Source organism: Mauremys reevesii, linkage group 14, assembly GCF_016161935.1.
Source record: "Mauremys reevesii isolate NIE-2019 linkage group 14, ASM1616193v1, whole genome shotgun sequence".
Lineage (NCBI taxonomy): Eukaryota > Metazoa > Chordata > Testudines > Geoemydidae > Mauremys > Mauremys reevesii.
Window position 1 is genome coordinate 38,477,803 of NC_052636.1, and position 23,406 is coordinate 38,501,208.

General features: G+C 52.5%; 1 protein-coding gene and 1 non-coding gene across 2 annotated transcripts in view; both read left to right on the plus strand.

Moving 5' to 3' along the window:
- LOC120381632 (zinc finger protein 850-like) overlaps window positions 1-23,406 on the plus strand; it is a gene marked incomplete at its 5' end in the record, with an annotated part of 181,823 nt that overhangs the window by 138,483 nt on the left and 19,934 nt on the right. The window lies entirely within an intron of this gene.
- TRNAG-ACC lies at window positions 4,985-5,057 on the plus strand. Its single transcript has one exon. It is a non-coding gene; the product is annotated as a tRNA-Gly (tRNA).

Here is a 23,406-nt window from a genome sequence, read left to right on the forward strand (position 1 = left end):
TCCTGAATGGACAGTAACCAATTTATCAAATATTGCTGGGTCTGCATTCAATGTGGGTACCTGGTCGTATTGGCTGGATTAGTAGGAGCATTGCCGGCAGATCGAGGGAAGTGATTATTCCCTTCTATTCGGCACTGGTGAGGCCACATCTGGAGCATTGTGTCCAGTTTTCGCCCCCCCCCCACTACAGAAACAAATTGGAGAGAGTCTAGGGGAGGGCAACAAAAATGATTAGGGGGCAGGGGACTTACGAGGAGAGGCTGAGGGCAGGGCCACCCAGAGGGGGGGCAGGTGGGGCAATTTGCCCCAGGCCCTGCAGGGCCCCCATGTGAATACAGGATTCTAGAGTATTGCAACTTTTTTTTATGGAAGGGGCCCCCAAAATTGTTTTGCCCCAGGCCCCCGGAATCCTCTGGGTGGCCCTGCCCCCTCCACCTCCTTGACTCGTTCTCCTCCCTCTCAGGCCCCACCTGTGCTCTGTCCTCACTCCCATTTGACCACTTCCCAGCCCCGCTCTTCCACTGTGGCTGAGGCCTGCTGGTCCACCTTCCGCTTGCTCCTCTCCTCCCTGAAGGCCTCCTTGTGTCTCTCCACCCCCTACCCCAAGGCCTGCCTGCTGCCCCCACCTCTCTGCCCCCTCCCCTAAGACCAGCCCTGCCCACCACTTGCACCTCTCTGCCTCTCCTGAGACCCACCCTGCCCAGCGCTCACACCTCTCTACCCCCTCCCCTGACCTGACCTGCCCTGTCCACCACCCCCACCTCTTTGCCCCTCCCCTGAGACCCACTTGTCCACCTCTTTCCTCTGTCGTCTGTTGTTATTCCTTGAAACATCAAGGATGGAATTAAAAGCTGAGTTTACTCCAGGGTGAGGAAAGAAAGGAGCCACCAACCCCCTGACAAATCTCAGTGCCCCAGAGAAAACCTGCCCCCTGCTATTGCAATCACTGATGTGCTGGGAATATGGCAGGAAAGGGACTGTGTGAATGATCAAGGCAGGAAATGGACAACGATCTACAGCAACGTCATTGACCACAAACACACTCTAACCATGCTCCTGCCAGAAGGGAAATGAGCAGGAATTCTTGCAGTTCAGCCATGGACACACTTACACAAGGGCACAGCATTGAGTGTGCTGTGAAAGCTGGTCTGAGGAAACAACTGGAATTGATCACTCAGTGAGAACAGAACTAGAGTGCAGTGAGAATAGTTGTGGCTGAGTGGTTAAGGCGATGGACTAGAAATCCATTGGGGTCTCCCTGCACAGGTTTGAATCCTGCTGACTATGGAGAAAGTTGTGGTTCTTTAGTTTCAAGGGAGCTGGGTCTTGTCTTACCCTCAAGCTGTGTCTACACTATTGGGTAATGCGGCTTTAAAGTGTTTTAATTAAACAGCTGTTGCATGTCCACACTATGCCCCTTGTGTCACCAGAGCACATCCACGCTAGAATCTTGAATGGCCACAGAGAGCAGTGCACTGTGGGTAGCTGTGCAACTGGCTGCAGGGTGTTTTGGGAAGGGTTTGCAATGCCTCATGGGCCCGTACAGCATCACATGATGCAGGTTTCTCTATCCCACCGTTCCATGGGCATCTTACTAGATTGCCAGCTGCTTTTCAACTGCAGTGTGTGTGGCGGGGTAGAGAGTGTGTGTGTGGGAAAAGAGAGTGTGTCGGCACACTCTCTCTATGTTCAGACAGCTGCTGCAAGCAACCAGGCCTGAGGCAGGGGGAGGGGGCAGCCCCAACATCAGCCCCCGCTTCCCTCACTGGCTCAGCTCAGCACAGCAGCCTCTGTCACACGCACACACACACTGCTGCTGCTTAGCTCTGTGTCAGGGGTGCTGGAACAGGGGGTTTAGAGGGCCTTGGCTCCACCACTCTTTACCGGCTGTTAGGACAAATGATGGAGGAGGGAAAGGGGGAGTCTGGGGGGGGAGAGGCATTCTGTGGGTGTGGCCTCGGGGGGAGAGGTGGTGTGAGTGTGGGTCCTTGGGGAAGGGTTTTCATGGGAGTGCCACAGTTCAGACAATAGTGACCCCCCACACTGTAAGGAAGATCCCGCCGCCCCTGCTCTGTGTTGGTAGCGCGGGAGAGAGCAGCGTTCCAGGGCAGTGATTTGCTCCCCGGGGCTCCACCAGGGGCGCTTGGGAGGCTGCAGGGAGCCCGGGGCCCTTTAAATCACCAGCCTGGGGAAGCCGGGCCGGGCTGGCACAGCGTACCCGCTCTTGCCAGTACCTCATACCAGAATGTACCTGCTTACGTTCACCTCTGGAAGGTCCTCACGTGGATCAATAACTGGTTAAAAGCCAGGAAACAAAGGGTAGGAATAAATGGACAGTTTTCAGGATGCAAACAGGTAACTAGTGGTGCCTGTACTGGGACTAGTCAACATCTTCATAAACGATCTGCTGAACAGCGAGGTGACAAAATCTGCGGATGATCCAAAACTACAGAGGATAGTTAAGTCCAAAGCAGACTGGGAGGAGCTAAAAAGAGATTTCACAAAACTAGGTGAAAGAGCAACAAAATGGCAGATGAAATTCAATGTTGATCAATGCAAAGTGATGCACATTGGCAAACATAATCCCAACTACACATATAAAATGATGGGATGTAAAATAGCTGTTCCAACTCAAGTGAGAGATCTTGGAGTCACTGTGGATAGTTCTCTGCAAACATCCACTCAATGTGCAGTGGCAGGCAAAAAGCGAACAGAATGTTGGGAATCATTAAGAAAGGGATAGAGAATAAGAGAGGAAATCTTATTGCCACTGTATAAATCCATGGTACACCCATATCTTGAATACCGCGTGCAGATATGGTCGCTCCATCTTAAAAAAGATGTATTGGAATTGGAAAAGGTTCAGAAACGGGTATGGAGTGTCTGCCATATGAGGAGAGAATAATAAGACTGGGACTTTTCAGCTTGGAGAAAAGATGACTAAGGGGAAATATGCTAGAGGTCTATAAAATCATGACTGGTGTGGGGAAAGTAAATAAGGAGTGTTACTTATTCCTTCTCATCACACAAGAACTAGGGGTCACCAAATGAAATTAATAGGCAGCCCGTTTAAAACAAACAAAAGCAAGTATTTTTTCACACAACACACAGTCAACCTGCGGAACTCCTTGCCAGAGGAGGTTGTGAAGGCCAAGACTATAACAGGGTTCCAAAAAAGAGCTAAATCGATTCATGGAGGACATGCTCTGAGCCAGGATGGGCAGGGATGGTGTCCCTAGTCTCTGTTTGCCAGGAGCTGGGAATAGGTGACAGGGGATGGGTCACTTGGTGATTCCCTGTTCTGTTCATTCCCTCTGGGGCACCTGGATTTGGCCGCTATGGGAAGACAGGATACTGGGCTAGATGGACCCAGTCTGACCATTCGTACGTCCTTATGTCCTTATGCTCCTTTCATAAGATGCCTGGGATTCTGCCTCACAATGTGTCCCTGAGGTCTCAGCCAAAATGCCCAGACAGGCAAACACTCTGGGCTCCTGAACCCTCTGCCCCCCACCTAGTGCCCTATGGCTCATCCCTGACCCTTGATGCTGCTCCTTGCTATAGAGTGTGAAAGGAGCAGAGGCAGCGCAGGAGCCTTCTGGGGACGCAGATCTGAGGCTTTGGGGAGACACATTGTCTGAGACATCAGAGCGCTGCAAACCCTGCAGCCACCCCAATCTGGGGCCTGTTCCCTCCCTGAGTCTGGGCTACTGCGATCCCTCCCCCAGAGCAGGGCGCCCACAGATTACAGCCTGGAAATAGGCGTGTGACACTAACTCCTGTTCTCCCTGACAAGGCCTCCCCTACACCAAGTGCCTCTCCCAGGCAAGACGTGTCTTCGGTGCCCCTCCGCCCCATATGTTAAAAATTTGAATATCTTATTTTTCATTGCATTTGTAGCTCAGCTCGTGATTTTGACGCACAATTTTGATGCATGATTTTCTCTGTCATATAAGATGATAAATTTGCAGGCTAGGTTCTGTAAACCTGTATTTATTCATGCCATATATAAGCAAATAAAACAAATGCATTTTCTTTAAGCATATAGAAACTTTTAAATTTTGACAGTAACTGAAATGTACTAACATCTAGAAATAGAACTGTCACTAGCACAGGGTGGGCCAGTATTAAATAGTGTTACAGCGGAGACAGCGTTAGGATGTTAACCCCAGGCCTTTAGTTGAAAGGTCGCTTCTCTCGCCTTTCCCCCATGAACTGAAGCGCAGCATTAAAGAGATCCAAAGATTGGCCAATGGCATTTCCAAGTGCTAAAATAGCAAGCGATGTCGGTCTCTCATTGGCCATCAGCGACTGAAGATGTGGTTTAATGAGCCGGAGCTTCAAGGCGAGGGTGGCTCTGTCCACTGCCTTCATTTGCACTGCTGGGCACCAAGTCCCTAGTGGCCAATATGTGACGCTGGGAGAAGAGAGTGGGGTGGCAAGTGGCGGCAGGACTTTTGCCACCAGGGTCTAGCTGCCCAACTTGCTCCTGGTACTGCTGGCCCCCCGTCGCCTGCAGGTAACACAGGAACTAAGGCAGGAATAGGGTGAGGAAGCGAGTAAAGCCGAGCAAGGAAAGCAAAAGTGAATCTTGTCTTCATGGGCCGCTCGCAATGACGTCCTTTTTTTGTGCCACAGCTGACAACAACATCCTAGACAGAAAAGTAATAGGCCAAAAAGAAACCGAGCAGCTGCTGAAGTAGTTCAGTTGGGAGCGTGCTAGACTGCAGCAGAAAAAGACAGCATGGGATTCTGAAACGAGTTGGCCCACCTGACCTTTCATTCTTCTCTTGCTCTTTGTCAGCAAGGGGAAGAAAAAGAAGCTCTCCCTCAAGCTGGAGTCACAAGGACGACGTAAGGACGACTTCCTGAGTGCCGGCTCCAGTCCTCTGCTCTGCCAGCTGACCCATCGAAGGGCTGCCACCACTTTCTCCAGGTTTGTCCATCAGTCTGTGCCAGGGTGAGCAAGAGCCAAGCAGCTGGAGGTTCTGTAGTATAGTGGTTATCACATTTGCCTACCACGCAAAAGGTCCCTGGTTCAAAACCAGGCAGAAATATGCTGGCTTCCTTTTGCCAGATCCCCTTGCTGTTCAGGAAGGCCTCCTCCTTCTCCTATTGGCCTGTCCCTGGGATAACTCCAACCCCTGCATGACAGAGGGTGCTGACAGCAGTGGAGAAAGCACCTTGGCGTCAGGCTGGAGAACCTAGAGGAGTGCGGCGTGTTACCTTTTGAAGGCTTGTGGCTTGGCCTCCTCTGCCCTGGGAGGTTGGCCGGTGGAGGCCGGCTCTTCCTGCTGGCCTCCTCTGCGTGACTTGCCAAAGGAGGAAGTGAGGCAGGAATGGGGAAAAGAGGAAAGTCGAGCTGAGGAAGGCAGGGCAGAAAGTAAGCACATCATTGCGGCTAAATGGGGTTAGTAGAGCATCACCATTCGTTCTGCAAAGCCGGGGGAGGTGTGGTTGGCTGCTGGGAGGCAGAATCCTGTGCCTGCCTCTTGGCTTCCCAGGGATGGCTCCTTGCAGCCCAGGAGAAGCAGGGTTCTGGGGGGACAAAAAAGCAGCAATGGCGAGGCTGAGTGGGCTCCTTTCTGGCCGAGATGGTGGGTCTGGGAGTTGCCTGTAAGCCATAAGTGGACTTGGTGGAGTGAAAACCGCTGCTCCATTCTGGCTGACCTGGGGGAGCCATTGATGACATGGGAGTGGGGACTGTGAGCAAATGGGATCCAGGAAGCCCCAGCCTGCCCCTCCAGGGGCCCAGTCTTCTTCTTCTCTCCTGCCATGGGGAGCCCGGCCTTAAGCCTGCCCAGCATGCACTGCAGCTCGAGCATTAAGCCTTCCTGTGGTATAACTGAACTACAGCCTAGTGTAATAAGGTGTAAAGTTTAGATTGTGAATTTATCTTTAATTTCCATGGTAACTTACTTTGATCTTTTATGCCTACCACTTATAATCCTTAAAACTCCATCTTTCTGTAGTTAATAAATCTGTTTTATGAAACTGGTGTATTTTGCTTGAAGTTCTTGGGAAATCTCAGCTCCATTACAAGGCTGGTTCATGTATTATTCAGTGAGGGAGGGGTGGACCCTGCATAATAAACTCACTATTGTGTCATACAGGAGGCCTGTGATACGAAGGGGGTCAGATTAGATGCTCTAATGGTCTCTTCTGGCCATAAAGTCGACTAATTTCTGAAAAACTGAGTGTAGCATTGGGAGCAGTGTCTGATGTTTCCCTGTCTAGCCGGCTTGCTGCCTAGAACGAATGCTCCTTGAGTGGGGTGATCCCCAGGGAGTAGCTCAAACCTGCAAAGTGCCTGGCCAGGGGCAGGACATTAGCCCAGCAAGGGAGGGGTGTGGCAGTGACATCACAAAGGCCTTTTGCAGGACCTCAGCCTATTGGTCAGAGGTGGTGACCTCACAGAAAGATGCTGACATCAGCCAGGCAGGACAGGGGCGAGGGGCCAGCGAAACCTCAGAGACCCCTGTGGCTTTGCTTCAGCAAGTCTCCTTCTCCAGGTCTCTCTTTGAGGACTGAGGGAGTATTTGGGTTCACGGACGTGAGCACCAGGAAGAACCTCTTTTGAGTTTTCTCCTTCCCTTTTAGTGATTTTACTAGAAAACAGCCGTCCCTGTTTAGAAGGTAAGAGCCTCCTGGAGGTGTGAAAGCTGTTCAGTCTGATCCATGGGGGTGACAGTTGAATTCTAGGCATGGAAGACACGAGTTTAAGGAGGCAGAACTTTATTCTGCACCTGGGATTTTGTCCCTTAGAATCACTGGGGACATTAGGGTTTGTTCTTTTTGCTTCCCCTCTTCCTCCCTCCTCTTTTTCTCTTGCTTCCTTTGTCTTTTTATCTGTTCTCCTCCCAACACCAGAAAGGTGTGTGTGTGTGTGTGTGCGCGTGTGTGTTGCGGGGGTGTGCTCTGCAGCTCCCACTGGGGGAGGTCCACCCAAAAATATGGGGCTGAAATAGTGCTTGGGCAGTGATCCCCACCAGTGACCTGGGCCATCCTTTGGGCTCTCTGGTGAGAACCCTCAGCCTCCCATCCTCAGTCTCTATCCCTGATTGGGTGAGCAGGGGGTTATTGACAGGGAGGAGACTCAGGTCCTTGTTGGTCTCTTTTAAGACCAAGTAAATAAGTCAGAACCAGTTCTGTGTTTGATGGATTTTGCTGCTTCTCTGCATTAATGGTCTCTGAGCAGTTCACGATTCTCTCTAACCTTGCAGTTCTCCTCAAATACTTGCTGAATAATTACTGTCACTGTTGTTGGTCTGGAGCTCATCAGAGCACTTTATTCTGGTCATTCAATGTCTGAAATTCAAGATCTGATGGTTAGTTTGAAAATCAGGGCTCTTGGGTCCTATTCCCAACTCTGCCACTGGCTGGGTGTGTGACCCAAGACAAGTCAATTCTCCTTTCTCAGCCTTAGCTTCTCCCTCTTTCAAGTAGGGATAATAATGATCCACTCCTACCTACCTCACAGTGCGTGGAGGCAGGGTCGGCTCTAGGTTTTTTGCCGCCCCAAGCAAAAAAAAATTTTGGCTGCCCCCACCTCAGCCCTGGGGTCCCCCGCCATATGCTCCTGCTGCCTGAGCCCTGGGCTTCCCCCCACCCGCAGCCCCCTGCCACCCCAGCCCTGGGCTCTCCCCCCCCACACCCCATGCCAACAACATAGGTTTGTTCTCCCCAGTCCACCCAGGCTGAGCTGCTCCCGTTTATACTCCATCTCCAGTCGGCGCATGCCCAGAGAGGGTGAGGGGGTGTGGCCTCTTCAGCCCACATGGCACAGTTAACCCTAGCAGTGCCAGTGCAGGGTGGATGCACCTCATCACAGACAGCATTTCCCAAGTGTTGGGATTAGCTAGGAGATCTCTTCAGGAGTAACCTCCTGTAGGGACTGGGTCACAAATACCTTGGGAACCAAATACCTGGGCGTTTTCCTAGTTCCGAATCACTTGCTGTGGAATTCTATCCCTGGATCATCTGAGACAATATTGACTTAAACAACTGAACTACCCTGTGACCATGTGCACTTACTTCCGTCAGTTGCACCCATTTGGGGTCTGCTGCTGTTCACCTTTTCAGAGTGGAGATTTAAACATACGACTGTTTCTTTGATATGTTCAACAGCTTAGAGTATTCTCTCCTGTTGACTGAACTTTTTGAATTTTCTCCATGCCATCATGCAGAGATAGGGGGAAAAACAAACCTGAAGTTAAAAAATGGTAATTTGTCTGAAATTTCCCAAAAAATCTGAGCTACATTCTGTCAAACAAAACTAACATGCAGTTATATGACCAAGGAGCCTGCATGAAAGATAGAAAACCCATATCACAGAGAGGTAGAAGACACTTTCATTTTAATTTAAAGTGAAATTCCAGACTAGGCTACATCTGATGTCTCAGAATCAGGATAAGAAATTCTCCCATGATCCACTGAAACCTGCTTCTCCCAGCGCTTTCTCATGCATCTGACGAAGTGGGTATTCACCCACGAAAGCTCATGCTCCAAAAGTCTGATAGTCTATCAGGTGCCACAGGATTTTTTGCTGCTTTTACAGATCCAGACTAACATGGCTACCACTCTGATACCTCTCTCATTAGTGTTATTTACAGGAGTTTTAGCACCTTCATAGCGGGAGAAACAACAGCCGACCTTCCCAGAAGCAGCTTTGCCATTGAGGGAAAGGGGATTTGAACGGTGCTTGGGATCCATTTGAAATCCCCTTCCAAGTCTGACACTTTCATCGCCTGCCAGACTGACTCTGATTTAGGATCAAAGACGTCTAAACACCATTCCCAAGCATGGACAGCCAAGAACATGACCCCACCAGACACATTGGGAAGCGAAGGAATACGAAGGGGTGAACTGTGCATGGCTCAGGCACAAGGTAACAGTTCTGGGGTGATGGGGAAGGATGGAATGTCTGAGTCGCCCCATCTCCTTCCAGTGTCACAGAGCCTAAAATGACCCTTATTTCCCTGACACTGCTCCAGCTCTTCATCATATTTAAATATATTTTAAATGAGAAAAAAGTCAACAAAATAACTGCTGTTCTGCACAATCCAGGGTAATGTGAGAACAACTGGGAATGAGACAATCTGTCCTCAAAGAGGAACTTGACGTCTCTAACAATAACTTTGCACTGGGAGGAGAAGTATAAATTTGAATCTCCAGGTTTATTTAGACAAGGAAATGTGACGGTGATTAGGTCAGATCAGGAGGAAATGTGCTAGATAACCCCACTGACTATCCATAGCCCATGTCTTTACTGCAAGAATAGCTGTCTTATTACATCAGGAAAGTGAACTCAAGCTAGCTAACTCCATGGCAACCACAGTGAGGAGACCCAAGTAGATTTTATCTCAACGTAGCTGGTTGAAGACACCCCCCATCTCCCCCACCTGGGGTGATGACATTCCTGGTAGAAAGGACACCCACTCCCATGACTCGCAGGACAATGGAGTTGATACAAAGGACCACAGGATCCACCCCAAAGACAGGCGAGCTTCAAAAGTGGGCAACTCATGTGTGGGAGCTGAGGGACTACAATGTGCAAAAGATGCAAACAGCCTTAACGCTCACTACCTGGGAACTGTCAAAAGAATTAAAGAAAAAATCTCCTGACAGCTCTAGAGAAGGTTTTTATGAAGTTTATCTCCTTTACGGATTCTCTGATGTTTAGAAAGGCCTGAGCTATGAGTGAAGCTTTTCCCGCACTCGCAGCATTCATATGGTCTCTCTCCGGTGTGGACTCTGTAATGTGTGACAAGGGTTGAGCTCCGAGAGAAGCTTTTCCCGCACTCACTGCATTCATAAGGTCTCTCTCCTGTGTGGATCCTCTGATGCCTAGTAAGGTTTGAGCTTCGGGTGAAGTTTTTCCCGCACTCATAGCATTCATAGGGTTTGTCTCCTCTGTGTATTCGCTGATGCCTACTAAGGGCTGAGGTACAATTGAAGCTTTTCCCACACTCACAGCATTTGTAGGGTGTCTCTTTCGTGTGGATTATCTCATGTCGAATAAGGGCTGAGCGGTAATGGAAGTTTTCCCCACACTCACTACATGTATTCTCTCGCTTTTCCGTGAGGATTTTCTCCTGGGACGTAGTTTCCTTGAGGTCCCTGTGAGTTCCCTGAAAATTAATGGGTTCATCCACTCTCTCCTCTGAGTGGTTTCCCTGCTCTCTCTCTGGTCTGGGGTAACTTTCACCAGCTTTTCCCTGCTCACGGGGGCTGGACACGCTCCCTTTGGCTCTTCGCAGTAATTCCCCATGCGCTTCGGCGAGCTCAGCATCTTCCTGGTGAGGATTCTGCTCTCGCTCTCCCTCACCACCCCATCACCTGCTAGAAGAGAGGAGAAATCTCAGAATTGGGGATGGAAAGGCAGAGAACAAACCCAAGTAAGTGCTGGAGAGACAGAAAAGAAAAATCAGGGACTCAACTCCCCCTAACTCTTCCCCATAGGAGACAGTGGAGGGGATCAATTCTGCTCCCCACCCAGGACCGGCCTTTGGGGGGGGCGTACGGGTGCCCCACCCAAGGGGGTGCCGGGCGCAGGGTTTGGATTCCCACCTGACCTGCTGCCGAGAGGCTCGCTGGGCTGATGAAAGCGGCACAGGGAGGCAGATAAGCAGCTGTGTGGGGGAGTGGGACAGACCTGAGCTGCAGGGGGAAATTGGACGACCAGCCGTCAGAGCCGCGTGACTGTTCCGGAGCAGAGGGGCCCCTCTCCGCCCTGCTCCATGTGTGCAGCTGCTGCTGTTCCTGTCCCCCCAACCCCCCACCCTCCGTTCACCCCGGGAATCGCCCCGTCCACCCCCGACTGGGAGCATCCTCCTGACTGCTCTGCAGGGGGGAGGTGCTGATTGATGGCGGGGTGATCCCCTCCCCCCCACCCGGGTACCCGATTTCCACTGAGCTGGGGTGACGGGACAGGGGGAATCTGCATGTGCTGCTGCCTCTCTGGGGCCAAAGCTGCCGGCAGCTGCTTGTGACTGAACAAGCCTAGTTCAGGCTCCTGAACCTGAGAACTTTCTTAAAGAGACGGCGCGCTCACTCACTCAGGCACATACTACCTTCACACACACACACACACACACACACACAGGCTCCCTGCATCCAGGTCACTTCCCCACCTGGGCTGTGCTGAGACATCAGGAGCAGCTGCTCTCCTGCCCTCCCCTTACTCAGCCTGCAGGGAAAGTGACCTGGGTGCAGGAAGCCCTGACGTCGCTCCTTGCTCCCCTCTCCCAGCCCCCAAGGGCTGCGTGGGGCGGGGGAGCAGCAGTCCAGTGGGGGAGCGAGCAGCAATGCCAGCTGCTTTGTGCATCCAGGTCAGGTTCCCCACTTGGGTGCAGGAGGGGGATGCCGGGGTTAGAGGCAAAGGGGGCACAGTGCAGGGGTTGAGGGCACAGGAGAGTGGTGCAGGGGGTAGCAGTGAAGGGGTGCATAGAACCATAAAATATCAGGGTTGGAAGGGACCTCAGGATGTATCTAGTCCAACCCCCTGCTCAAAGTAGGACCAATGCCCAACTAAATCATCCCAGCCAGGGCTTTGTCAAGCCTGACCTTAAAAACCTCTAAGGAAGGAGATTCCACCACCTCCCTAGGTAACCCATTCCAGTGCTTCACCACCCTCCTAGTGAAATAGTTTTTCCTAGTATCCAACCTAGACCTCCCCCACTGCAACTTGAGGTCATTACTCCTTGTTCTGTCATCTGGTACCATTGAGAACAGTCTAGATCCATCCTCTTTGGAACCCTCCTTCAGGCACTTGAAAGCAGCAATCAAATCCCCCCTCAGTCTTCTCTTCTGCAGACTAAACAATCCCAGTTCCCTCAGCCTCTCCTCATAAGTCATGTGCTCCAGCCCACTAATCATTTTTCGTTGCCCTCTGCTGGACTCTTTCCAATTTTTCCACATCCTTCTTGTAGTGTGGGGCCCAAAACTGGATACAGTACTCCAGATGAGGCCTCACCAATGTCGAATAGAGGGGAACGATCACGTCTCTCGATCTGCTGGCAATGCCCGTATTTGTACAGCCCAAAATGCCGTTAGCCTTCTTGGCAACAAGGGCACACTGTTGACTCATAGCCACTTTCTCATCCACTGTAACCCCTAGGTCCTTTTCTGCAGAACTGCTTCCTAGCCATTTGGTCCCTAGTCTGTAACAGTGCATGGGATTCTTCTGCCCTAAGTGCTGGACTCTGCACTTGTCCTTGTTGAACCTCATCAGGTTTCTTTTGGCCCAATCCTCTAATTTGTCTAGGTCCCTCTGTATCCTATCCCTACCCTCCAGCGTATCTACCACTCTTCCCAGTTTAGTGTCATCTGCAAACTTGCTGAGAGTGCAGCCCACGCCATCCTCCAGATCTTTAATGATTGCGGCACAGGAGTGGAGTGCAAGGGCTGGGGTGAAGGGGGCACAGTGCAGGGGTTAGGGGCTCAGGAGGGGGCAGGTGTTGGGGTGTACGAGGGGGGCAGAGGTTAGGAATGAAGGGGTGTAGGGATTAGGGGTACAGGAGGGGGAGCAGGCATTTGGGGCAAAGGGACACAGTGCAGAGGTTGGGGGGAGGGGAACGTGGGTTGCCTAGGGAGCCCATGGGGACCAGGGGCACCAAAATGCAAGTTTGCCCAGGGTGCCATTTCCCCAAGGCCGGCCCTGCCCACATCCCATCCAAACACTCAGTAGGAAGGGAGGGAGCTCCAGCCAAGGTGTCAGTCATCATCTGTAGGAAGCCAGGAGTGAGATCTGCTGGGGACTGTCCTGAGCTCACAGAGTCTGTGTGGGGAATCCCAGCGGGTTCTCTCAGGCACTTACAGTTTCTGGGTTGGTTTAATGTTTCCTCACCTGTGCAGGGACTTCCCAGGATCTCGCTTTCCACTGAATCAGGGAGATCCAGGACCCACGGCTCTTCCCCTCGTTCCAGCTGGAAGATCACAGAGGGTTGGGAAACTGGAAACCCTGCTCAAGGGAAAGAAAACAAAGGAGATCAGGGGAATTCATAGGCCATTTATCATCATAAAAACCATTCTATTAGTTTAACCCCAGTCCATTTTAAACAATAAAATCGCAGGGCCAGCTAGCCAGGTGCTCAAAGGTGCAGAACACTCTGCTTAGGAGGGATTTAACTATCCCCATCTCTGCTGGGAACACACACAGCCAGACACTCATTATCAAAGAGGCTCCTACAAAACAGAGACTGGAACTGCATTTCCCAGAAAGTGAAAACTCCAGACAGAGGGCAAGTGTCCCTGGCACTGCTTCTTGCTGACAGACAGGTCCAGAGCCAAAGAGAGAGTCCAGGGGAAGCTGGGAACAGGAAGCATGGGCTGGGGGGGTTCAGTGGAGTAAGGACCAGGAAGGGCAAGGATATCACTGAAGGCAGGATCTCAGCAGCATTAGATGTCAGGAAAGCACATCCTGCGGCATTAGGGAACCTAGCGAGTCAGGTATAAAGGGAGGGAGCATAAAAAACACTGTGTGGAGAAAGCTAGCAAATTAGATGGTGTAGTTCAAGAGCCACAGACCAATTCTTCTGCCAAAGGAGAATGGGAAAAATAAGAATCAGGCCATGTGACTTCAGGAGGGACAAATTCGAAGATCCAAAGAACATGCAGAGAAGAGAGACGGCGGCTCTTGCAGGTGGGGATGGAAAAGGAAGAGTCTCCGTGGTTCATGGAGCCAATTAGTTCGTTTTATCATTCATTGATCATTGTTATGGTGATCTCATATGTTATTTCAGATGTAGTCACTGTGTACGAAATAGATTTAAGTTGTAGGTATAGACAGAAGTAAGACAGGTAGAGCCCTGCATGGATACAAAATTTATATCCGCATTCGATCTGCGATTCGCAAAAATGGCCCATGGATATCTGCAGATTTTCAGGATTCTAGGAACAAAATTTGTGTGAATGCTTCTCGTCTGATCTGGCCCCTACTTTATCTTCTTCCAGCCTCTCTTCCTGACTAAAACTAGAAAATCTCTATCACTAGACTGCCCTCTAAGACAAGTCTCTGTCCGATCCACGAGCTCCTCTGCAGCCGTTGGCTTTCCCCCATCTCTTAGTTTAAAAACTGCTCTGCAACCTTTTTAATGTTAAGTGCCAGCAGTCTGGTTCCACGTTGGTTTAGGTGGAGCCCATCCTTCCTGTATAGGCCCCCCATCCCCAAAGTTTCCCCAGTTCCTAATCAATCTAAATGCCTCCTCTCTACACCATCATCTCATCCACGCATTGAGACTCTGAAGCTCTGCCTGGCCCTGTGCGTGGAACTGGAAGCATTTCTGAGAATGCCATCATAGAGGTCCCAGATTTCAGTCTCTTTCCTCGCAGACTAAATTTGGCCTCCAGGACGTCTCACCTACCGTTCCTTATGTCATTGGTGCCTACATGTACCACGACCACCGGCTCCTCCCCAGCACTACACATAAATCTATCTAGATGCCTCGAGAAATCAGCAACCTTTGTAACGAGCAGGCAAGTCACCATACGGTTCTCCCGGTCATCACAAACCCAGCTATCCTTGTTTCTAATGATCAAATCTCCCATTTTCTTAAATCTGCCTTTTCTTAATGCCTGGGGTTCCCTCCCCGGAGAGGTAACCTCAGTGCAAGAGGTTACCCCAACACCATCTGGGAGGAGGGTCCCAACTATGGGAAGGTTTCCCTCTGCTCCCATTGACAGCTCTCCTTCCCTGGGCCTTTCATCCTCCTCAACAGCGCAGTGGCTGTCTGACCGGAGGTGGGAGAAATCTACAGTGTCCCGGAAAGCCCCATCAACATACTTCTCTGCCTCCCTTAGCGTCTCCAGTTCCACCACCCTGGCCTCCAAAGCCTCCACACGGTCTCTGAGGGCCAGGAGCTCCTTGCACTGAATGCACACGTAAGCCACCCGCCCACAGGGCAGGTATCATACATGCTACATTGAGAGCAATAAACAGGATAGCCCCCACTCTGCTGCTGGGCTTCTGCCTGCATTCTCTCTTACAGCCACCTAGGTTAACAACAGGGGTTTTGTTTCAGTCAAGAAGTTTGTATTATAGCTTAAATGTTTTAAAGAATGGCAAGAGTACCTCCCCCCTTCCCACTCCCCTTCCAAACTCCCTCACGAAACTCCCCATTAGCAGCCCTGTTTGAAAAGCTCCCTGGCCACTTGCTCACTGCTTTACAAAGCACTCCCCTATCACATACCCCCCAGCCCCTGCTTGAGCCACTCAGGATAGGGGGCTGGGAGCACCCCCAGTACCCCAGCCCACCCTCCCAGCCCCCAGACCTGACCCCTGCATCCCCTCCCACATAACGAGCCCTCACACCCCATGCTCTGACTCCTGCACCCCTCGCACATCCTCAACCGCACCCTGAGCACCAAATGGGAGCTCCTGCACCCCCCCCTCTACATTGCCACCTGCACCCCTCACACCACATGGGAGCTGCCCCAGGTAAGCACTTCACCCCCCAACCTCATGCCCCAACCCAGAGCCCCTTCCTGCATCCTAAAATCTGGCCAGACCCTGCACTGCAATCTCCAGCTGCTCCTGCACCCCCAGCCCTGACTCCTGCACCCCTCTCAAACACACCCCAGTTCCCTGCCCTCCCTGATTCCTGCAACCACCCCTAACCACTCATCCCCCACCCCTGCCAATCACACACCCCAGCCCTGACTCCTGCCCCCTCCCAGAAGCCTCCTGCCCACCCTGACTCCTGCCCCCCCACATCCCCACCTGCATTGCTCGCATGAAACAGGAGCTGCTCAGGTAAGTGCTCCACACCCCAACCCCCTGCCCCCTCCCACACCCTAACTCCTGGCCAGACCCTGCACTCCAACATTTTTAATTTTTAATAAAGGGCTCTTATCCAAAGTGCTTTAAAATAGTTAGCTAACGGCACAAACAATATATGGAAAGATCATTAAGTGGTGCACCAAGACTCAGCAATTTTCAAGTGGTCTGTGGAAAAATCGGTTAGACGACAAAAACAATCAAGTTACCTCACTTTATTTTCATTTATTTCCTATTACTTATAGGAGGAGGAGGAGGAAGGAAAAAAAAGAATGAAAAATGGGGGTGGGAAGGAAATGAGAGAATGTTCTTTTTCTTGCCTATGTCCCCAGGAGAGACCCCTAAAATGAAGCTAAGCACAGGGCCCCACTAACGCTAAATCCGCCACTGAGCTTCCTTCTCTGGATACCCGCAGCCAGCAGTCAAGGACGCACGGAGTGTCTGTGTGATAAGTGACCCTGGGCCAGCAGCTCTGACTCCAGCAGCCTGCTCGTTACACCCCAAGCATTATTGTGGTCTGGGAGGAGAAGGCTCAGGGTTTGAGAGGTCAGGGGTAGGAAGCTTCTGCTCATTCTGCCGCACCTAACCCTCAGTTTTACTTGAGCAAACAGGAGATATTTTACACTATGCGATACGGCTCCTGTGCTCTGTTCCCAAAGTGTTCTGCAGCAGGGGAGGGTCTCTGGTAGCTTGTGTGTCACTGGCATATTGGGGTGATGAGGCAACAGGACAGAGTAGAGGTGGCATTGTGGGGTGGCATGAACTATCTCTCTTCTTTTCCCCTTCCAAGAACAGAGGGGAGAGTAACCCTTACCCAGCGAGGTCACATTCTCATAGTTCTCCTGCATGACATCCCTGTAGAGGGCTCTCTGAGCGGGGTCCAGCAGAGCCCCCTCTCCCCTGGTGAAATATACAGCCACCTCCTCGAAGGTCACCGGCCCCTGAAAGAGCGAGAGTCCAACACTCAGGACCTGCTGCCCCACTCACAGCCCCCCCCCCCCATACATGGAGGACAGGAGCCAAACAGAAACTCTGGGTGGATTGCAGTCAGAGTCCCACCCCCACCCTGCTCAGAGCATCCAAGAAACACCAGGGGGAGGGGACGAAGCGAGAGCCCCTCCTCTCTCCCAGCAGACCCATCACACACCTACTAGCCACTGACTGATTCAGGAGAGGGAGCCCCGAGCAGGGTCCAGGGAGAGCTCGCTGGCAGGGAGCCCAACAACCTCCCCATTCTGAAGAGCTGGATGTGAAGGGAGGGGAAGCTCCCCTAAGCCTCACTGGTGGGTGCCCACTTCATATCTCACAGCAGCCGCTGGTTAATCAGGTCGGGCTCCAGCACTATGAGTCTGGTCAGTTTTCCCAGCCCCATGCAGCTGGGTTATTTTCTGCTCCACAAACTAGAGCATTTCCACCGCCGAACCTCCTGGGTCTGTTCCTAGAATCTAGGCCACATATTAAATAACTCCCAGCAGGTTTAAGCACACCCCTGTCCTCCTCCCTTTCTCCACCCTGTGCATTCCTGCAAACCAGACTGCAACCTCCAAACCAGCCTGTGCAAACCTTCCCATCTCCCACGTATTGGCTGTCCCTCTCCCCCCCTGGAGGAACCCACCAGCAACCTCCTGATAATACCTACCTGAACTGGCTCCTCTGCAGCCATTTCTCTCCCCTGTCCAACGAGAGGACGGGATGAACTGGAGCGAAACATGGACGTTATTCCGCAGCCTGGCAGGGCGAGAAGGGCAGTTGTGAAGGTTTCAGAACAGGCTTTAATTCATTTCACAGCATGATTCCCCCAGGCCCTTTCCCTGCAGACAGGCACCCTGGAGTCTGCCATGCTGAGAAAGGCTTGATCTCTTTGTACAGTGTAGACCTGGCCTCTCCTGCCAGGCTAAGCCCACAGTGACATTTTTAACCTCCCTTCTCCCTCCCCTCACCCCCTAACAAAGTCTCTGAACACAAGGCTAGAAAAAAGCAGAACCAAAGGAGTCACTGTGGGGGATCCCCTCAGACACTGACCGCACGGCAGCCACACCCCAGCAGGAGGGATATGGAGTCAGGAACTGGATTTTCCTCTGTCTGATTCTCATCTTTTCCACAGGAAAGTGATTCTACCCAGGGTGCAGTAATACATCTGTCTGGGCAGATTAGAGATCTGGAAATCTCTCTCCAAACTCTTCTCTCCCACAGCCCCTTTCAGTCTCTTTCTCTTTTTCCCCTCTCCCTGCCCGTCTGGTAGGTAAGTCCCATTCCTGGGTAGTTTGCTCCCAGATGGCTGGATTTGCTCCTGCAATTGTGAATTGGACGAGAAATGAGGGGGGGTCTGTTTGTGTGGAGTCATTTTAAGGCCAGTCCCCAGCATTTTCCCTTCGTTTCTTTCAGTTACCTGGAGACTCTGGCTCAGAATTTAGTATTAACAGGGCCCAGGGCTGCCCTAGGGGGCTAGGACCAGCTGGAGAAAGTCATCCCCTGGGCCGGGCAGAGAAGCAGCTTTAATTAAGGTCACTTCCCAGCACAGAACCCCGCTGGGGGAGCAGCAGCTGCTAAGCCTGGTCTCCCAGATCACAATGGAGGCTGCAGCGTCTGACCCAGGAAGCTGAACCCCAATATCCTGAGCAGAGAGGGACAGAGCGTCTGAGCAGCTTCCCTCCTTTAGCTCTCTGGGGAGAGCAGCTAATGAGAGCCCCTCCTCACAGGGAGAATTGCTGATCTCATTTGCCCCACTGTCGATCCGGAGTCACTCCTTGTCCTTCCATACAGTGACTCTGGATTAACATTGGTCTCAATGAAATCAGATTTCAGAAAGAACGAGTCCAGAATGCTGTGGAAGAGACCATCGTGTGGCAGTGCTGACCCCCTTCCTACCTCCCTCATACCCCAGATCTAGGACAAGGACTGGGAGGCACAATTTTCCAAATGGAACTGAAAGTTCCTGCAGTTTTCAAAAGAGGAGAAAAGCAAAATCTGTGATTTCACACTAACAGTGACTGATACATGGATAGAAAGTTATCACAGTGACAGGGCATGTGACTGGGGAATGCCCAACAGTGCTTGGAGCCAGGACTCTGACACAAGTTGATCAGAGAGAAGGATCATGGTTAGTAGTAGCCCCCAGACACTCCCCAGTACCCAGAGCCCAGACCCCACAGCCAGGGCAACAGACACCCCTAGCCAGGGTCCCACCAGATATTCCTGGGACACAGCTCCCAGATACCCCTCCAAGCACCACTGGCCAGGGAAGGCCCACCAGACCAGGACTGTCAGGTTGGGAATCCCAAAGGGTTCCCCCCACCAAGTGCCCCCAGCAGCCAGGGACACCCCGCCAGGAACTCAGTCCCTCACTGCCTGCCTCGGACACCCCCCGGATTTCCAGCAGGATAGGCCATGTCGTTTGTATGGGACCCCTCCTCTGCCCTAATGCTTTTCAGAGGACCCTTCACTTCGCTTGCCTGGCATCCCTGAGCTAGTGCCAGAGCTCCGCTCCCCCCCACCCCTGGGCACGGCAGCGATCCCAGGAGTCTGCGGGGGAAGCCCAGACAGAGCCCCTGGCACAGCACCAGGCTCCCTCTAACCCCCTGCCCCACCCTCAAGAGATGCCCAACCCTACTGTTCTGCAGCCAACAGCGACACCCACCTCCAGGACCCAAAGCCTCAGGGCTGGGCACATCACAACCAACCCCCCCAAACCTCCAGAACCCACCAATTTGATTAGGGTCCCACCTGCCCAGTCACCTAAACAACTCCCACTACCACAACACCCCTTCAGCTCCAGCTGAAATCTCCCCACCCAGACACCCCTTCCCCCAGTGCAACAGTGTTACCTGACTGCCTGAGAAGTGGATAGAAAGTGACCACCGCCCCCTGCTGGCCAGTCACACAGGCAGAGGGAGCCCTGGGGGATGTCTCTTGAACAGGAGAATGGAAGGCCTGGAGGGACAAAATAGGTAAGAAATGTTCATGCCTGTTACTAACAAATAATGGCCACCATGGATCCACCCCAGAAGTGGCTACATCTTAGCACTGTGGGAATCAACCTCTCACAGAGGCCATTTGTCATGGGGTTTGGGATACTTTTGGACCCACACTGCACTCAGAGTGACCTCCTCATCCCGTGCCAGCTGGAGAAAAGAAAAGGGTCCAGCCAACTCTCCCGTTACCAGCTGGGGACCACTGATCCCGAAACAGGGGGAGGCCTTGAGCTTTGATGTGTATTAAAGATGTGGCTGGTCTCTTTCTTCAGCAAACATTTTAACACAGATAAAGGGGGGAAGAAATGGCTCTCAAAGGAGAGGGGAAAGATCAACACCAGGAAATTTAACCCCCTGCAACCTCCAGGATGGACAGTGATTCAGGGCAACAGGTTTCCTCCAAGAAAAGAGAAGTTGCTGGGATTGAGAGACACGGGGAACAGCCCCAAACATGAAAGGCTTTTTAATTTATATTTGATGATAACGTAGACCTGAAAGAGAAAGACTGGAAATCTGAGAGATTTTGGCTCTATTTTTGCAAATAATAGAGAGGAAAGTGGAAAATCAAAGGGATTTTATATCAGTTTATATCTGATGTGCAGTAAAATGTCAGTGTTTCACATCAGTATTTGTTAAATGAGTAGAGAGGAAATGGGCAACATTTGCAAACATTTTATATCTATGTTCAAGAAGCTGAGAAAGGGGGTAAATCTGAGATTTTCTTGTTATTTTATAATTAGAGAGGGGGGAAATCTCAGGGCATGTTCAATTAGAATCAACCAACTAGAGAGAAGTGGGGCAAATGTTTAGGGTATTTTATATCAACCTTTGAGATTTGCAGAGAAAACGTGTCACGACCTGCAACTGGAGGTGGAGAATCAGACTCCTGGAGAGACCAGGGGGAAATGGGGGAGACGGGAGAGCGGCTCGTTGGCGGGGAAAGGGTCGAATCTCCCCGGATTTTACAGCCCGGGTGAGACACTGAGCGAGAAAAGGGGCAGAACTAGAGAGAATTTGTATCGGGGCGAGAGGCAAGTGGCACCAACAGGGACAGGAGCCAATTAACCCCCCTCCCCCCTTCGCCCGCCCGCCACTCCCCCCCCCCGGGAATTTCCTGGCTGCCCAGAGACAGTTCAAACCCGCCCCCAACTCCAGCTTCTCCCCTCCCTGCCTGACACCCCCCCATCTCCCCCCACACCACAGGGGATCCCCCCACCAGGCCCCAGTCTCTGCCCCCCAAATCCCACTCCCCGGGGGCTCCGGGCGGGGCTGGGGCGGGCAGAGCCCGGGGCTGCCCGGGGGGCGGGGCCCAGCTGGAGGAAACCCCCCCCGGCCGGGCCCCCCCGCACAGACCCGCCCCCCCCCGGGGAGCAGCAGCGGCTCAGCCCGGGCCCGGCTCACGCGGAGGCGGCAGCAGCAGCTTTGTTCTCCCAGCCCCAGCGGGGCTCGCACGGAGCATGCGCGATTTTACCTGCTGAAACCCTCCCTTACCTGCGCTGGAGAGAGCGGAAGCGGCCCCGGGGCAGGCTGGGAGATGTAGTTCCTGACTCTCCCTGGAACGGAAGTGACGTTGGGGGGAGAGACCAAGCCGAGTTACAAACGCGCGCGGGCGCCTGCGGCTCTGCCTGGCTCGCGCGGGGCCGTTGGAGCCTCTCTGCCCGCCCCTACCCCGGTGAGTGAGAGACCCCGGCGGGGGGCGAGCACGTGACTCTGCCCCGGGGAACCCGGGATAAGCCCCGGAGCCGCCTCGGCCCCAGCGGCGCCGCAGCAGGACCCGCCCCCCCCCCCCCCGCTGGGATGGGGGGGGCCCGGCAGGGGTCCCTGGGGAGGGGGTGTCGGGGAGAAGCTGGAGCTTGGGGGGGGGAGGTCAGTGGGACGCGAAGGGGGGAGGGGGGTTAATTGGCTCCTGTCCCTGTTGGTGCCACTTGCCTCTCGCCCCCGATACAAATTCTCTCCAGTTCTGCCCCTTTTCTCGCTCAGTGTCTCACCCGGGCTGTAAAATCCGGGGAGATTCGCCCCTTTCCCCGCCAACGAGCCGCTCTCCCGTCTCCCCCATTTCCCCCTGGTCTCTCCAGGAGTCTGATTTTCCACCTCCAGTTGCATAGTTTGTGACACGTTTTCTCTGCACATCTCAAGGGTTGATATAAAATACCCTAAACATTTGCCCTGAGATTCCCCCCCGTCTCTCTAATTATAAAATACCAAGAAAATCCCAGATTTACACCTTTTCTCAGCTTCTTGAACATGGATATAAAATGTTTGCAAATGTTGCCCATTTCCTCTCTATTCATTTAACAAATACTGATGTGAAACACTGACATTTTACTGCACATCAGATATAAACTGATATAAAATTCCTTTGATTTTCCACTTTCCTCTCTATTATTTGCAAAAATAGAGCCAAAATCTCTCAGATTTCCCCCCTTTCTCTTTCACTTCTACGTTATCATCAAATATCAATTAAAAATCCTTTCATGTTTGGGGCTGTTCCCCATGTCTCTCAATCCCAGCAACTTCTCCTTTCTTGGAGGAAACCTGTTGCCCTGAATCACTGTCCATCCTGGAGGTTGCAGGGGGTTAAATTCCCCAGTGTTGATCTTTCCCCTCTCCTTTGAGAGCCATTTCTTCCCCCCCCCCTTTATCTGTGTTAAAATGTTTGCTGATGAAAGAGACCAGCCAGATAATTAATACCCATCAAAGCCAGAGGCCTCCCCCTGTTTGGGGATCAGTGGTTCCCAGCTGGTAACGGGAGAGTTGGCTGGACCCTTTTCTTTTCTCCAGCTGGCACGGGATGAGGAGGTCACTCTGAGTGCAGTGTGGGTCCAGAAGTATCCCAAACCCCATGACAAATGGCCTCTGTGAGAGGTTGATTCCCCCTGTGCTAAGATGCAGCCACCTCTGGGGTGGATCCATGGTGGCCATTATTTGCTAGTGACAGGCATGGACATTTCTTACCTAGTTTGTCCCTCCAGACCTTCCATACTCCTGTTCAAGAGACATCCCCCGGGGCTCCCTCTGCCTGTGTGACTGGCCAGCAGGGGGCGCTGGTCACTTTCTAACCACTTCTCAGGCACTGTCAGGTAACAGTGTTGCACTGGGGGAAGGGGTGTCTGTGTGGGGAGATTTCAGCTGGAGCTGAAGGGGTGTTGTGGTAGTGGGAGTTGTTTAGGTGACTGGGCAGGTGGGACCCTAATCAAATTGGTGGGTTCTGGAGGTTTGGGGGGGTTGGTTCTGATGTGCCCAGCCCTGAGGCTTTGGGTCCTGGAGGTGGGTGTCGCTGGTGGCTGCAGAACAGTGGGGTTGGGCATCTCTTGAGGGTGGGGCAGGGGGTTAGAGGGAGCCTGGTGCTGTGCCAGGGGCTCTGTCTGGGCTTCCCCCGCAGACTCCTGGGATCGCTGCTCTGCCCAGTGCACAGGGGTGGGGGGGGAGGGAGCGGAGCTCTGGCACTAGCTCAGGGGATGCCAGGCAAGCTAAGTGAAGGGTCCCACTGAAAAGCATCAGGGCAGAGGAGGGGGTCCCAGACAAACGACATGGCAGATCCTGCTGGAAATCAGGGGGGTGTCCTAGGCAGGCAGTGAGGGACTGAGTTCCTGGCGGGTTGTCCCTGGCTGCTGGGGGCACTTGGTGGGGGGAACCCTTTGGGATTCCCAACCTGACAGT